The sequence below is a fragment of the Zophobas morio genome, unplaced genomic scaffold, assembly GCF_036711695.1.
Source record: "Zophobas morio isolate AGI-343-1 ecotype UQ-CSIRO unplaced genomic scaffold, CSIRO_AGI_Zmor_V1 ptg000024l, whole genome shotgun sequence".
Taxonomy (NCBI): Eukaryota; Metazoa; Arthropoda; class Insecta; order Coleoptera; family Tenebrionidae; genus Zophobas; species Zophobas morio.
The window spans coordinates 19,651,560-19,668,530 of NW_026972129.1; the positions used below are offsets into that span (position 1 = coordinate 19,651,560).

Here is a 16,971-nt window from a genome sequence, read left to right on the forward strand (position 1 = left end):
TTTCTGTTGAGTTGGTATTCTCTACAATTTACATCTTTATTAAACCTAAGTAGCGTGAAATGGGTTTATTGTTATTCTGACATGGATTTGGCAGGAACGAGAGTGTATTAAGTATAAATTACCTTAACATGCGTTTGATGAGTCTTCGACAGAGTAAGTCCGGTCTGCACAATAAAGTGTAGGTTGGGTTCGATTGATGGTAACTTTAGCGCGAGCATTTTATTTTAATATTCGTTTTGTAATAAAAATTGACCCGTAAATGTAGCTTGATGGAATCTGATGATTAAACTGATAACTAATAATTGCATGTACTTCGAACATTATGATTTATATGGAGTCTTTATACTCAGTGTTTTCCAATGCACGATCATTTATTTAAAATGATAACTTGAATCATATTTCGAATATAATTGGTACTTCTGGTAAAATGCACAGAAAGTCTCAGTTACAAAATATGTGTTTAACGATTATAAAATATATATTTCTTTCGTGTAGCTGTTTTCATTACGTTTGTCATAAAAAAAACTATGCTAAAAAAATAAACCAAATAAATTCACCACTTGCTAAAAATTACGTAATAAGTCTTATAAAGTTATAACTATGAATCTATTAAAATTAGTTATGAAATAAAATTATCTAACACTTAGAAGCTTTACGTAGATTTTATTGGTGAAAACTGAATTTGTGAGAACTCCAAAACCTCGTGAGTTCTGTGTGTATTATTAGTAAATGTCAACCAGAGTCACGCACACCCAAAATAAACAGACATGACCGTTTCCGAACAATTACTTATTTGGTTTGCACTGATTTTCTTTAACGGAGTCATTATTTATGTAAGAAGTTTGTCAAAAGCTCATTATTCAAAACACGAAAAAACATCTATTACTGCGGCAACACTAAACAGCCGAGCATGTTACATACCTAATATTCAGAAAATAAAATAACAGGCAAAAATAAAACTGCTCAATGAAACCTGTAATTGTACTACGTCTTCTCGTCCAAATACTCTTTCTTTATATAACTGGTAGTAACGCTAAATAAACGTTTTCAACGCACAATTTTCAAAGTGATCAGTCAGTGTCTGTGTTGAGTTTGCTTTATTTACCAAAATTGGTCATTGATCTGAAGCCAATTTAAATTAGATATGCCTTGGTTTTAACTCCCACTAACACCATCAGGTAATATATAATTAGTAATTACATATCTTTATGGCATAATAAGTGCAAGAGAGATATTGAGTCTCATTGTAAGACATTCTTTGACTAAACTAGTTCGTTGCGAATAAACAATTTAGATCAGCTCTGCGACTGTTACCTTTGGGATTTTCTTTACGTTTCTCTTAACCCTAAATTCAAATGTAAATGTTTAATTTCCATTAGCACTGATCAATGCCACCTTTCCTCCACACCTCTTTATAATAACAATTAGACATTTAATTTGTCTTTATTTTATGGTGTAATATTACCTGAGCGAGATCTTATGATCAACTGCTGTCCGTTTAAAAATTGAACACCAACAATTACTTGTGATCTTGTTCACATTTGTTTCTAATTGGAGATAATTGAATAAGAGGGCTAATTTGGCTGAACCCAGCAAAAAAGCGAGTTAAATCAATTAGGCGACTCATTTGTTTTATCCTGAAATAGCAGCAGAGTTAAGGCGGGTTTCAGTTCCTGCAACCTTATTCATCACGGTAACATAACCTCACTTTCCGGTAATTAAAGTAAGTCGCTCGACAGTCGTTTAAGTATGGCGGATAATGAGTGGAGTAAATTGTGAGGATATAGCAACTTAACACAGGTAACCTCTCGAGACTAGATAAGTAAGCCGTTTGGAGCATTTATCAATTAGAATTACCACGTAATTACAAAAAGCCAAGTTTGCGCGAGTTGGAGACTCACATATCGAGCAATGCGGAAGAGACAACCCTGCCATGATATGCCCCATATGAGCTCTTATAATGCAGAACACAAGTTTGCTAACTTTACGTGTTGAGCAGACGTGGGGGAAAGACGGCATTGCCGTCAGTGTCTTTACGGCGCCGTGGAGACACCTAACTACTTACTTTCAAGGTATCTGAGCCAAAGCAATTAATGTCTAATTTCAGGAGCTTTGGCAATTTCGTGTAAAATCCTGGTTAATGTAACATTAAATTCGTAAGCTTGTGAGAAACGACTCCGTGATAGGATAATTAAAAAAAGAGAGGAGCGTGGGTGATGTTAGCTGTTAGCTGGAGATAATTTTTTGTCATCTTAAAAGATAATAAAAATAAATATGTTGGGTGCTTTAGATGCAGTTTTATTGTGGATTTCTTACGCTACACAAATTTCGGCGGTTGGATTTATGGGAGAGATACAAAAGGTAAACTATAAAAGCAAATGAACAAAATTATGGCTATATTATATTGGTGTGTCTATAAAAATGGTATTTTTATTGCTGCTTGTACATAGTCAGTAGGTATGGTTGGCACTCAATGTGAACACGAAAGGGTTAGCCGAATAAATAAATTAATAATTCAAATTATTTAACTTTAAATTAAAAGAGATTTCAATGAAAATGACTAAAAACGGCCACCCTGAAATATTTCACAAAACCACTTTAAAAATTATAGTTTAACTAATGATTGTATTTATTTGTTTCTTTTTACTTCCCAAGCGTAAGCTAAGGAAGTATTGTAATCGAGTCCATCGGACGACCGGTTGTTTTCAAATTTCCTCGATAGTTCGTGACCCCTAGACTACGAAAAAATGGGTCTACCGTTTCCGTCTCTCTGTCTGTCGGTCTATCTATCTATCTATCTGCCTGTCTGTCTGTCCGCCGGCCATGACGATTTTTGTTAGACAGATAATTTCCCAAAACTACTGAACCGATTGTCAAATTTTATGTGCATCATGTAGATGACAAAATGCTAACCAAACTATGTCAAATCATCTCCACCAATAATGTGATGACGTCATCTCAAAATTGCACATAGTAAATGGGTTTTGAAGCGTATAAAATAACATAGTACTACACGTGTAGTTTATGAATCCGTGTTGAATTTTTACCCGAAACGTCTAGATTAAAAAAAAAACAAAATTACTTATATAACAGTTTGCAATTTAAATTTGAATCTGCAAAATCGATTGCTTTAAAATTTTGCAGATGTTTTAAAGTTATTATCAGCTTGATAAATTTTTAATCAAAATATATTTGCTTATTCTCCCAAAAAAAAACCGTTGACATCATTTCAAAATTTTCCCGAATAAATCCGATCTAAAATATGTAAAATATGATGAGTCTATAATTGTGATTCAATTCAATTCATAAATTTTAGATTTGCTTATACAGATGACTAAAAAAAATTAATGAATGAGTAAATTTATTTCATTGATTAAATAAGGAACTACAAAAATTTTGCAGACGTTTTGAAGTAAATTTTTAGTCAAAATGAATCTGTTTGTCCCCACCAAAAAATGTATCACGTCATCTAAAAATTTTGCCCAATAAATATCCTGTCTTAAACGTGCAAAATATATACTTGTGATTTATCATTGCATTAATGTTTTTTAGATTTTCTTATACAAGGAACTCAAAAATGTTAATGAATGAATCCATTAGGGACTACAAAATAGAAAATTTTACGGTTTTTAGAAAATGCTGGATATATTTCATTGTATTTCAGATGCGAGAGAAGTTCTGTCGAAACCACCTTTCACCAATTTTTTTTAACTAATTTGTTAAATTCCGGTGTGACGGACAGTGACGGTCCGGAATTTCGCCGATAACGTGTGGTGGCGGCGTACTTGGGTGCCAACCTTTGGGCCCACTAGTGTCGCTGATATAACAAACACGTCTGGCCGATCTAAGCTTATCAAGCGACTTCCTCCGGGGGAGGGAGCGCCGGGGTTGCTCTAAAATCGGAGACACGGATATCAAGTGGTGAGCGCCAACGAAAATAAGAAATTAAAATAAAACGGCAAGAGATATTTTACAATAAATAATCGGGTTTATTCCCTGCCACCAGTTACCCCCGGCTCTCGCGGTACGCGTCACGGTTTTCGGCCCGCGAAAATTCGCTTCGTTACAATTTTTTAAGGTAATTTTGCGAAATAAATATATTTCCCATTTATGTCGGTAAGAGATAAATCTTCAAAATTTTCTCAACTGATTGTTGCAAAATTTTGGATGTGTTTTTAAGAATATCATGAGAATTCATCTATTCAGTCTTTCGTTAATGACGTCATTTCAAAATTTTGCTAGGTAAATCTCGATGGAAATTTATGGCCCCGTAAACAGATGTCTCAACAAAAAAATGCGGGAGTCAAAAACCAGTGATCTAATTCTCCTCAAATTTTGCAGACAATACAAAAGTACCTCTCAAGGTTGTTGAATCAAAGGTACATTTTCACATGGTATTTTCTTTGGACAACAGGAATCTTAACATGACCAATGGCTTAAGCGATTTATAAAAAATAATAATAAAATTGGGCCACAATAGGAACTCTGTGGTACCCCGGATGTAACTTTCAACGGACTGTAAACATAGTCTATTAGAAATTAAGTCAACCGATCAATCTAAACTAAGTTTATGCAATTTCAGAATCAGTATATTGTGATCCACTCGATCAAACAGTTTCGCAAAAGCGGCACAAATAGAATCAACTTTGGCTCTGTTTGTAAAGGACTCGTTGACAAATGAATAATAATCCAACAGCTTAGAGTAAGTTGACTTTTTTGCGAAAGTATAGGATCCATCGCAGGACTGATTTTTAAATCGGTTGGTAAAAATCAAATCAAGAAATCGATTGTTGGGAATTGTTTTTAGTGGAGCAAAGTTTAGGAAATAATAATTCCATATCCGATTGTACCTTTTTCTGTACATTTAATATGAGGTAAATATGTCTATTTATTCATTAATATATTGATTCTCTTCTTGGCAAACATAAGTGTCTGCTGAAATAATTTCAAATGCATTAATTAGGTATTTGTGATATTTATCAAACACAAATGTTATAAATTTCCAAATTAAATTTTCAATAATGGTTATTTAATCATACTAATAGTACACGTATTGTTTCAATTAGTTTTGCCGCTTAATTTTTAAATTAGACTGTTGAAACGCACTCTATGAGAACGATTTCTGAAATTTAGAAAAAAAGAAAAAAATAGTCTGAAATTGCCAAAGAGATCAATTACATCGGAAGCTGCTGGTGACCACAAAATCGTACAAAGACGACAAAGCCACCACTTAAGAGGATGCCACCAACAAGTTTTTGCAATAATTGTGCAACATAAAACCCATTCCACATCAATATAGCTGCTACGTCACGTCATGTTATATTTTGAGGCTAAACAGCTTAATTACTATTTCCAATTTTAGTACATTATTCAGAATTTAAACAGTTCTCAATGAGTGCAGCCGGCAGAAATCACACAAAACAACGAGGTAACATTTAAATTATTGAGTAATGAAAATTGGCAGAAAATAACAATAGTGTAAATTTCAGTTACACACTTGCAAAGTAAATATTACCTTACCGTACTTATAATTCAATTTTTGACCTCTCAATATGTGGCAGAAACAACAGAGTAATCAAAACTACTAAATAAGTATATCATCTTTGTCAAGGCAGCTACCATTTTCATTTAACACTTTATTATTTGCTCAAAAACTAGTACCATCAGGCTGTGATCGAACTTAGACGAATTTTCAAATTAACCTCTCTGCTTTATTTGAAAGCCAGTCAAAACCCCTCTGATGCTCAGTTCAAGGATCCACCTTGACGCTTTATTTAAATTCCAGCCTAAAATTAATTATGATAATAATTTTGGCGTTATTTTAAAAGTCATATACTTCTAATTCATTAGATGGACTATAAAGTAAGTATTTACGATTCCCGCGGGACTCTCACGCATCCGAACATTACTCAGTGCTTTCAGTTATACATTTTTTTCTATCCTTGGAAAAAGCAGCGGGTATATAACTTTCGCTACACCTTCATCAACGCCCCATTAACATATCTTTATTACCACCAAAGGAATAATACAATTACGTTGACTGTAAATTTAAAAATATAAAGTAGAAGACCAAAAAAGTTGCATCGGCCGGGAATCGAACCCGGGCCGCCCGCGTGGCAGGCGAGCATTCTACCACTGAACCACCGATGCTGATGGTACATTGTACCATCACTTAACGGTGAAGATCCTAGTTCATGAAGAGTAGGTCAATGGGTCTATGTCATGAACACTGTACTTTCACTATCAGGATGTTTAATTTTTGTTGTTTTAGAATATTAAAAGACAGACAGACAGACATACAGACAGAAAGGTGGACAGCACCATAAAAATTAAAAAAAAAAACCGTTAGAACAAAAATGTGCCAATCCGATTATTTTTCATCATCATAAACACTGCATACAAACTTACAAACCTTTCAACAAAATTTTCAAAAAAGAGTTAGTGTGTTAAATACATAATTACACTAAAAAATACGGTTAGCTCTCATTACGGTTAATTAATGCGGTACAGAGTTACTCAAATATTTAGTGTTTGTTTCAGCAGCAGCCCGGATCAAATGGAATAAAAATGAAAGTCTAGCAGGCTGAACAAGCACATAGCACACAGTAACTTCATTATACACAGGCACTTTATTTTCCGGCATCAAAGGCAATAAAACGAATCATTAAGCAAACCGCCAATTCCTCATTTTAACATTGCCTTTGGTGATCGGTAAGACTTAAAAAGATTACATCCGCTTCCCATTAGAAGGCGTGTTTTGGAAATTATTTATCGTATGATGTCTGCAAATTCGGAAAGGCGCTATCAACAGAAAGATCAAAGCAAAAGGCACAAAACCGTACAACAATTATTTTTAATGATACCATTTGACTCAAATATGCCGTAAGATAAGTTCGATCAGTCTAAAGCAGGTTCCATTATTAAAAATATCTCGCGATGCTGCTGTCGACGTAAATGAAAAAGAACTCTTCAATGCAGTACAATTAATAATAATTTTCTTTGTTGTTTTAGACAAGAATAGAATGAGGCACTAATGACTGGGGAAGTTATCTAGACATTGTTCTTAATGCATATTAATTGATTCAGTAACAGATTCATTTTTAAAGGGAGAAATTACGCTGATGAATGCTTCTGTTTCAAGCTTTTATTTTTTATACTGTTAGATTATGACGACACATTTGTGAGTAAGCGTTTTAATCAGAGTTTAAGGTTTCAGGGGAGTCGTTTTAATGTTATAACATTGTAACTTAGTGGCATCTATTGTCTAGAAGAGACTTGAAAGTCTCCCCTGCTGATAATACAGATTACATAATTATGTAAACAAATGAGCCACCAATGAACACGAATTAAACGTAAAACAGAAATGTTCATCATCTACATAAATAACAAAATAATGCTGATCGATATTCCAAAAATTCCAACCATTTTAACTGGCGACAGGTCGTTAAAATTTAAATACAACATTGTGACTGATGCGGTCCAACAGTGCTGCTGCGGGTTTTTTAAATAAATGAGCGAAATAAATAAAATCCACCACAGCTTCTTGTAAAATAATAATTATCGACTTAATAGAGACGGCTATAAATTAACAATAAATTTTGTCGGACGCTGGACTCGTACAGAAAAAACTTGTGGTTTATGGGCAAAAGCGCCAAAATAAATTAATTTTTAATCAACTTCTGGTTCCTTAAACCAGTTAATTTCACGAAAAAAACTCGCGATAAATTTCAGCCGGAATTTTTCCTTTTTTTGTTTATTAACGCTTGTAAAGACTGCATAATTGCTGGTATAAATTAGAAGTTTTCTTTGAACATTCCCACTTAGCAAAGTTTATTGTTCGCAGATACCCGCATTCGCACAGCCCGGAGTCCCTCGTCCGAAAAAGGTAAGCATTCTTTTTAAACAATTTAAAAGGAAAAATAAAAAAGTGAGAGAATCAGTGAATTTCGCGTGTCGAGCCTCTGCCTATTAGTGAAGTTTCAGCAGAGATTTAAATCGAGGTTGGAGCAAATTAACTAGCCAATAAAGTCAAAGTAAAATACGAAGACACCGGACTGATTCATTTCCTCCCAGAGGACGTTAAAAACACGCGGTATCCACTAAATATGCACAAAGTAATTACAATTTAAGATGTACTTCCGAATTGGAATAACTCTGTGTAAACTTTACACAAAGTTCAGTTCTAAATCAAGTAAGTAGGCGAATCCGCTTCTACTTATTTCAGTTGTTGAGTCCTCGGAGACACATTCTCTTTTGTTAGGCTGACAAAGCCAGTGAAACATTTGATATGAAAACTAACGATTTTGTTTTTTTATTCCTACGAGATAAATAGAGTTATCTGTAAACATGAAGATCTCTGGCCATTTCGTTTGAAGGATGGTCAAGAATATATTCGTGCTAGGAGTATGAAATTGTACTTTGTTCGTGCGGAAAAAATCACGGCTTTGCTTACGGCTTCTTGAAACACTTCTAACGGAGATGTTTTGCAAGTTTACAAGACGAGGTTTTAAAATACGTTTTTGCACAACGCAACTTATGAATACTTCTTAACACTAGTGTAAGCAGAGATTAATAATACGAGGTTCTTACATGTGGTAATTCACACAATGAATTTACAAAACGACGAATTTCTTATTAAAGTTTGCGCTGAAATCTGCTACCATACCATATATTAGATTTGTTTTAAAATTTAAGGTAGCAAATTATCTTTATCTTTATTGCCTGCTTTTCCTTAGACTAAGCGCTGTACAACGATTATCGTGCCATATCTGTTTTAAATAGAAGCAACATTTTCTTCCACAAATGGTAAAATAAAAACTAAACGTGAAATCACGATTTCGTCTTGGATCACGAAATTTTGTTTTTAAATTTCGTTCTAGGTCACTTTTAAACTTCTTCAAGGGCGGAGACAAAATAAAGAATGATTGGGTGTGGCTTACCATCTGAAAAAAAAATGTTTTTCTGTAAATCAAAAACTACTGTCTGTCAACGAAACACTTATATGTATAATGTTATACACAACTAAATGACAGTTTTTAAGTACATTAGCATCCTAACACTTTTAAATTTATGGACTAACCGGGATTAAAAAAATGTTGCATAACTGGATATGAATCAGTTTTTAAATTTGCGATTCTTATAATTTTTTCAAGAAAAGCAAATAACGTGAATTTATTGCTTTGTGGCTGCAACAAAAATGGATTTCTATAATACATAGATATATTAGGATGAAGATCTTTCTGATGTTTTTGATTATAATAAAAATAGTAAAAGAAATGATCGTTTTTCAGAAAAAATCGATTATCATTTAATTTATTTTGGGCTCAACAGGTCCGCAATCCAAGCACTTTTCTTTTCCTAGAAATCCTAAATATTGCAGTTCTTATGGCTTTATGGCAGCATTATTGAAGTTTGTCTATTACGATGAATGACTGTTTAATTGAAACGTCAAAATTTCAAATATTTAGAATCTTTTTTTGCGAAAATGTCGGTTTTTGCTTCCTGAGGGTGAGCTTAGAAGGTATTATAATAGGGATCTTCTCGTCACGGGTTGGGTGAATTGAGGCTTTCCGCGCAATTCGCTCTTCGCGGAAGGAATTGCGTCATTCGGTGCAATTGCGTCAGCGATCATAAGTGTAATTCTAAGGGGAACGCAGCCGTTTTATAACGATCGTCCCTTCTACAGTAGATGATATCTCTCAAAAAACCCTTCAATTTTCCAAACACAGATTTTCTTGTACCCGTGTTAAGATCTTAATATCAATCCCAAATTTCTCAAAATTAAAGACAGATGTCCAAGTTCTTACCCGCTTAGAATTCCATGCTTTTCTTTATTGCTAGAACAGTTACCCACAACTAAAGAAGAAGTAGACTTCGTCGCCTGAGATCTTCTCTGTTCACTGAAAACTTTCCAACACCAATTCGTTGGTACTTTTTTGACACAATTCCCTGTATTCAAGCCCAAACAACCCTCGAATTATCCAATAGCAAACGCATTTAAAAATTTCAGTCACAAAATGCAAAAATCTCAACATGGGGTCAATGTCGTGTCATGTCAACCTAAAACTAGTCTTGTGTTCAAAAGTTCAATTTTTCGATTCCCAGGTACCAAATCATTGCTTCTTTAGTGTACTGAATCTTCTGTTCCATCCCTTTCAAAAAAAAAACATTATCCGTTTATAACCCCCAAAATCTATCAATCTATCCGAAGGCTTGCCTGGACAAACGTCCCTTCAGAATTTTAAATTCAATTCTTCTGATATAAAATATTCATAAACATGTTGAAAATTTTAATTATCAGTATTGAAACAAAACTTACTATCATATTATTATCCCACGCACTTGCTGCAATTTTGACTTAAATCTTACTAAGTGTAAACTAAATAATTCAATGTTAATACGAACTTGTCTCCCGAGTAATTCTGGCAATTGATGACGAAAATCCAGGTGCAACTGAGTGAAGATCGTCGGATTGCTTCTTAGTATTTTTTTAGGGCAGTTGAAACTAAATAACTACTATTCAGGACAGCAAGTGGCATTATTAACAAGCCTAAAGAAAAAAAAACAGCGCAATTTTTGACCTTCTAATTTCTCTAAGGATCTCTACTATCAAAGTAGCTCTTATTTGATCATCTTCTCTCTACTTCCACTTCCAAAAGAAAAAGTCTTCAACATTTTTAATATAGATTAAGTAGGTACATAGGGGAGAGATGATTCTAGCATATTTTAAAATGGATCTTATAATGTTACCTTGTTTATGTGAGCTAAATGAAAATAATTTTGATGATCTATTAACCAAAATACGCATTTTAGAATGTTATTAATCTATAGTTTAAATCACTCCACTCATCTACGTGGTCTAAATCTCTTTGGAAGAGATACTGCTTTCATTTGGAAACACCTTTCTAAAAAGTTACATGTCATTTGCGAATAAGAGTAGTTTCTAAAATTGCACGAACAGGTTAAAGTCGTTGATGAAGCAATTAAATAAGAATGGTCCAAGGTGGGATCTCTGAGAAACTCCTGATTTAATATCATTTGGATCTGAAGTGTAATTTCTGAACTTTATGAATTCGGATTCCTTCATCATAAAGCTTTTAATCCAACTAACTACCATGCTCCCAAAATGTATCGCTTTTAGTTTGTATATTAAGATCCTAGTGTTTATTCTACAGGTCTTTTATAAATGGTTCTAAGGGCGTAGTTGGCCATGGATTTCAAAAACCCCACTTCGCTGAAATTATGCCCATGATTATGTTATTTGTAACCTGTCATGTAAAGTCGTCGTTTTTATTGTTTTAATGTTTTTCAAGTGCGATTTACAGTAATTCTCGTTGATCGAAACTCAAAACATCATTTTCAGGACTCTTGGTGGTTGCGTACGAAAATTTTGTTTTTTGTGCTATGAAGCGAAGACTGTGAAAATGGCTTATTCTGTTGAACAAGACATTTTCATCGTTATGTCTTGTTATCGCAATGGGACTTCGTAAACGAAGATCGTTAAAGGCCCACACTAGAGGTGTAATCAACAGATTTGTTCAAACTGGCAGTATCATCAAAGAGAAATCTCGTAGAAGACTTCATCTGGGGCAATTGTTGATGATTTGAGACGACTTAAGCAGAATTGAACAACTGAACAACGGGTCCAAAGTATTGACGAAAGGATGTTACAGAACATTTTTGAAATTAAAAAGAGAGTGAACATGTGCGTTGAACAGAATGATGAACATTTTCAACATTTACTCTGATGTTTAACCGCGATAAATTTGTTTCTTTTTATCGTAATGAATTAGTTTTATTTTTTAAAAAGATGTGAATCATTTAGGCAACCAGTTATACACATGTGTGATGCTTGTCATGCGTCCTTGGGCACTTAGTACGGATCTCCGTACAGTTAAATCGGAGAGGCGGCACGTTTACATGACCTATGGCGACCCTATAAATCATTTATATATATGTAGAAACCCTGTATCGGGTGCTTCATCTTGTGCATCAGCAATCACGTGTTTACATGCTAATTTTAGCTTTCTAGATATTAATTGATGAAGAAATTTAGGTAAGATCGACTGAATACTGACCTTTAGGAGCGGATGGGACCTGGTGAACCAGCTCGGGAAAAATTTAGACAGACGCCTGAAAGGACGAAACTTTATTTCATTTAAAAGTATATACATACATATAAAATTTGGATTCGGACAGTGGCACTTTGATGTACATGGCTACTGACAGCTCTGGAAAATTCCCGATTTTCAGATGTAACTACCACCCATCCCTTGTGTTTTGCTTTTGAAGTAGTTTGAAAGAATCTCAAAGTCCCGTGGACAATGATGTCTTTGAAGTAATTTGAAAGAATCTCGAGGATATTTCTGTGTATCGTTTTTGAAGAAGTTCGAAAGAACTTCGGGAACCCCTTTTATTTTGTATTTGAAGTAGTTTGAAAGAATTTCTAGGACTTCTTGTGTCTGGTTTTTAAAGTAGTTTGAAATAACTTCGGGGACATCTTGGTGTGTGTTTTTTTTTAATACTTTGAAAGAATCTGAAATCCTGCGATCCGTGATGTTTTTGAAGTAATTTGAAAGAATCTCTGGGATATTTCTGTGTATTGTTTTTGAAGTAGTTTGAAAGAAACTTAAGGACTCCCTTGTCGTGTTTTTGAAGTAATTTGAAAGAGTCTCAGAGTCCCGTGAATGACCTCGATTTCCAGACTTGTATACAGGGTTATTCAGCTAAAATGACCCATTTGTGTTTTTAAAATAGGCAACCCATAATACCGATTCCACTTGAGCCTGGATTACAAAAAATGTTTCAAAATTGAATTGTATCAAAGTTTGCTTATAAGTGTATAGAAACGTCAGTGTCAGAAGAATGCCTATGCATTCTTACGATAATAACGAGAAAACCGAATCTAAAAGAGATTTTTGTGGGCAAATTGTGTTTTTTTATTGCCTGGTAGGTGAACGAAACACATTCAGTACATTTAAGACTGTCATGCAACTGTAATAAATTGCTGACTTTGGCTTCACCACTGAACAAAACACACTCAATAAAATTGGGATTAATTTGCATTTGGTTTCTTATAAAGTTATAAAAATCCAATCTTTGTGGTTGGTTTGTGGATCGAAGCGCATGCTCCAGGTACAGATATTTACAGTGGTTAGGATGGAATTTATTTACTCCTATTATTTATTATCTAGCAATAGCAATTTGTCCCATAACTCCGATATGAGGATTCTCGTTAACTTGTGCAAGAAGTTATACTTCATTTTCCAAGCTAGTCGCAGTCTGGTTCCGTTTCCTCTTGTTAGCAGGCCACTTTCTTACGCAATGAATTTTCTAGCCTCTTGAAAATTTTGGGTGTTGGGGCCACACGGCCAGGTATCTTCGGGCATACAATTGAGCTGTACGCCCAGCCTTTTTGTGTCATTCTCCATAACGCATCTATAACTAAGGATCTTGTCGGTTTTCTCGTTATTGAATGCATAGGCGTTTTTCTGACACTGACGTTGACTGACGTTTTTACATTTGGCAAATTTTGATACAATTTAATTTTGAAACATTTTTTGTAATCCAGTTTCAGGTGGAATCGGTATTTTGGGTTGCCTATCTTAAAAACATAAATGGGTCATCTTAGCTGAATAACCCTGTATGTATAGATAGAAGGTATGTAATTATCTACTAAAATTTTCCAGAAAAACCAAGGATAAATTAAATAAATAACAAATAAGTTTAGCCAAACTAAACACATATGAGATTAAAAATTGCACCGGAGTGCCATCAGGACCTAAGTTACTAGAAGACTTTAAAGTTAAAATACTACTAAACGCTTCCTTTATGCTTAACGAATCAAAGTTGAGGCTAGTTTCACCAGTAATTACTACTCTGTTAAAGTCTTAGATCATATAATAAATAGATACCAATACTCAAACTGAAAGCTGTGACCAGAGCTGTTCAGTACTTCAAGTAAAAGTACTTGAAGTAATACTTCAAGTACTTTAAGTACTTCAAGTACTTTACTTGAAGTACTTTTATATTTAGGTACTTGGTACTTGGTACTTGGAGTATTTCTAAAATGTACTTGAGTTTAGTACTTGATTTTGCCAAGTACTTTGCTCCAAGTACTTCACTCAGTATTTTAAATACTCTTGAATTACTTGAAGTATGAAAGTGGAAATTTCAAATACTTTAGTCTCTATTTTACGAAGTTTTCACATCTCAAAATAGGGTCTGTTAAATACTTGAAGTTATTAATTCAATTATTTGATTAGATGTATTTTTATAGTAAAATCGTGTTTTTTTCCTGTGAGGTTATATTTTGATCTGTGATTGTGGATATCTTATCCACAATATGACGTACATTTCATAGGTACTTGCATAATGCCGATAGATAGGTAGGTAAGAAAATTAATGTCATAAATATGTCATTTGAGAGTGGATGACGACAGCAGAAGTGTCGGAGATCTGTATAAAATTTTCAGCGATGTAAAGTTGTGAATATATGAATTTTGTCTTTTTTGTATTTTGGTCTAGAACTTAACTTTGCGGGTAGTTTTTCAGTACCTTCCCGGTACCCCAAAGGGAATCGGGTTTGTTGACGTACCTGCTAAAGTGCAAGGTCGGATTTGAAAATATTTGAGAAATGATTCAGTACTCGTTCAAAAAGATATTTATTCTTTCATTAGTTTCTTAACCCCGCCATGTATTTGTCAGTAAGAAGCCTGGTCAGGGCGGAGAACTCGGCAGGGGATTATCCCTTTTATTATAATAGCAATAGCTGATGGCAGGTACAGACTTTCATATTCGCCTCTTCCTCGTAGAATTTAAACACAATTTTATGTTAAATATTTTGCAGTTTAATTTTCTTTATCATGTTAGACACTCGTTTTTTACCAAATTTTCTTTTTTTGTTTATACATGGTTCAGCCATATAAACTTAGTTGGTTATTACTACTTATATTTTCTCACATTACAGTTTCAAATAATCTTTTAAATTGTATGAATTATTTGAACACCAACAATTTAAAAAGACGTAATGCAGAAAAACAATGATTTTAAAAGTCACACTAATTAGTGTCATTTGTCTTTCCTGTGCGGATTTTATTTATTACCGTACAACAACTTTACGTATTACATTGCATCGCTTATTACATAAACCCAATATTGTTCAAAATGAAATATGTTTTGTGAAACTCGGCTCGTAGTACCAATGTTTTTTGTAATCCAGTTGATACGACCATGATTGTATGGTTTTGATGAGTACCGAATTGTATTTTGATATTGCTCGAAGGACCTTTGTTTTGTTGTGTACGAAATAATAGACAGCGTTCGGTTTCGATGTTTAAATACAGGACGGTTACAGAAGTACTGAATTTACATTTGTATTTACAATATCAGGTAAAGAGACCCAAAAGGGTCAGTGGCGCTTCCGGAAATGGAACAAAATACATATTCACATTATAAAAAAATACAAAGTTAATGAAATTCGCGATTAGTTAGTATAATTGCCTAGATAAATACACCCCTACGAAATATTTTAACAATAATGAATTTAGTACATATTTACCTGAATTTTCGCAAAAGCCGTTGTTAGGCATTCCCTGAAGTCATTGTAGTATTGAGTTACTAATGTCATCTTCTTTGGGTTCTCAGGTACAAATAAAAAATAAGCCAATCGAAAATGTAAAGAAAAATTCGGGAAAATATTGTGGCATTAGAGGAACAAAATTTTGTATAAATGGACGAAACAGCCCTCCGAACCCATTATTTGTGATTTGTCAGTGTAAAGTTACACAGACAAATATTGTAGTGATTAGTGTTTACTATTTAGTCACTGTAGTATTTAGGTTAATTTAATAATTTTTAGAATAGTAAATACGTAAGTGGTAGACAGATATATTCAGGAATATGGGGCATTCATTCCAAGAAAATTCTCAGCATTTTTGGTAACCGCAAAAGTAAAAAACGACTAATTACTTTGATCACTTTGATATATGAGTTATAGTTTTCGCTGAAAATGGACTCTCGTTTTAGGCATTTTATTTTTTATTTAAAAAATTCATACGTTTTTTTTGAAAATGCAACATAGTGTCTTAAACATTTTTATGTCACGAGCATGTATATGTATCGCACTGCTCTTAAAATTTTTTTCTGAAAAATTTCAGTTTCACAAATCCGGCCCTGTGCACTTTCACAATGGGTAATGATTAAGGGTGCTATAAACTACCCACAAACTTAAACACGGAACCGGTTCATAAAATTCATATATTTTTAACACAACTTTATTAAAAAATCAGAACGTTTTGGTGGTGAACCAAAATTCAAAATATTAAAAAAAGGCAACAGAAGCCTGAGAAAATACCATACAGTGCCGATGTTTTTGTTATAAATTAATAGTAAACATACATAGACAACGCCGTCATGTATTTTATTTTAAATTTTAAATTAGAAATAGACGTTAATTTTGTCGAAGGCATTGTGTCAACAGAAAGATGTAAAAGTATTTCAAAAGAATATTGTTTATAAATAACATAGTATTATTAATAAGTGAGCTACCATTCTGCATTTAAGTTGATGCTTATGCAATTTTTTATGTGGCGAAATATGTATTATTGTATACTTAAATTCTGAGTATTAAAAAATTCAGTTCTAAAATATATTAAGCTTTTTTAAAAAAACAGGAAAAGTTATTTAATTCTACAATATTTCAAATAATTAGAAAGTACTTGAAGCATTTTCAGTACTTCAAGTATTTGTAAGTACTTGAAGTATACCTCCAGTACTTCAAGTACTCGTAAGTACTTGAAGTAATGTACTTGGCTTGTACTTCAAGTACATCTGAAAAGTACTTGATACTTGAAATACTCTTGCTGAAAGTAAGTACTTGGTACTTTACTTGAACACTATTTCAAGTAGTACTTTGTACTTGGTACTTCAAGTACTTTTTTTGAGTACTTTGAACAGCTCTGGCTGTGACTA

At 33.5% G+C, this 16,971-nt stretch overlaps 1 long non-coding RNA gene and 1 other non-coding gene across 2 annotated transcripts in view; one reads left to right on the top strand and one right to left on the bottom strand.

The window, feature by feature from the left end:
• Nucleotides 1–16,971, top strand: part of LOC135134987 (uncharacterized) — a 485,030-nt gene that overhangs the window by 281,813 nt on the left and 186,246 nt on the right. Inside the window, exon 3 of the long non-coding RNA XR_010281417.1 lies at nucleotides 7,844–7,885. This is a non-coding gene — a long non-coding RNA (uncharacterized LOC135134987). The remainder of the gene's footprint in view (nucleotides 1–7,843; nucleotides 7,886–16,971) is intronic.
• On the bottom strand, nucleotides 6,080–6,150 carry Trnag-gcc (transfer RNA glycine (anticodon GCC)). The gene has a single exon. It is a non-coding gene; the product is annotated as a tRNA-Gly (tRNA).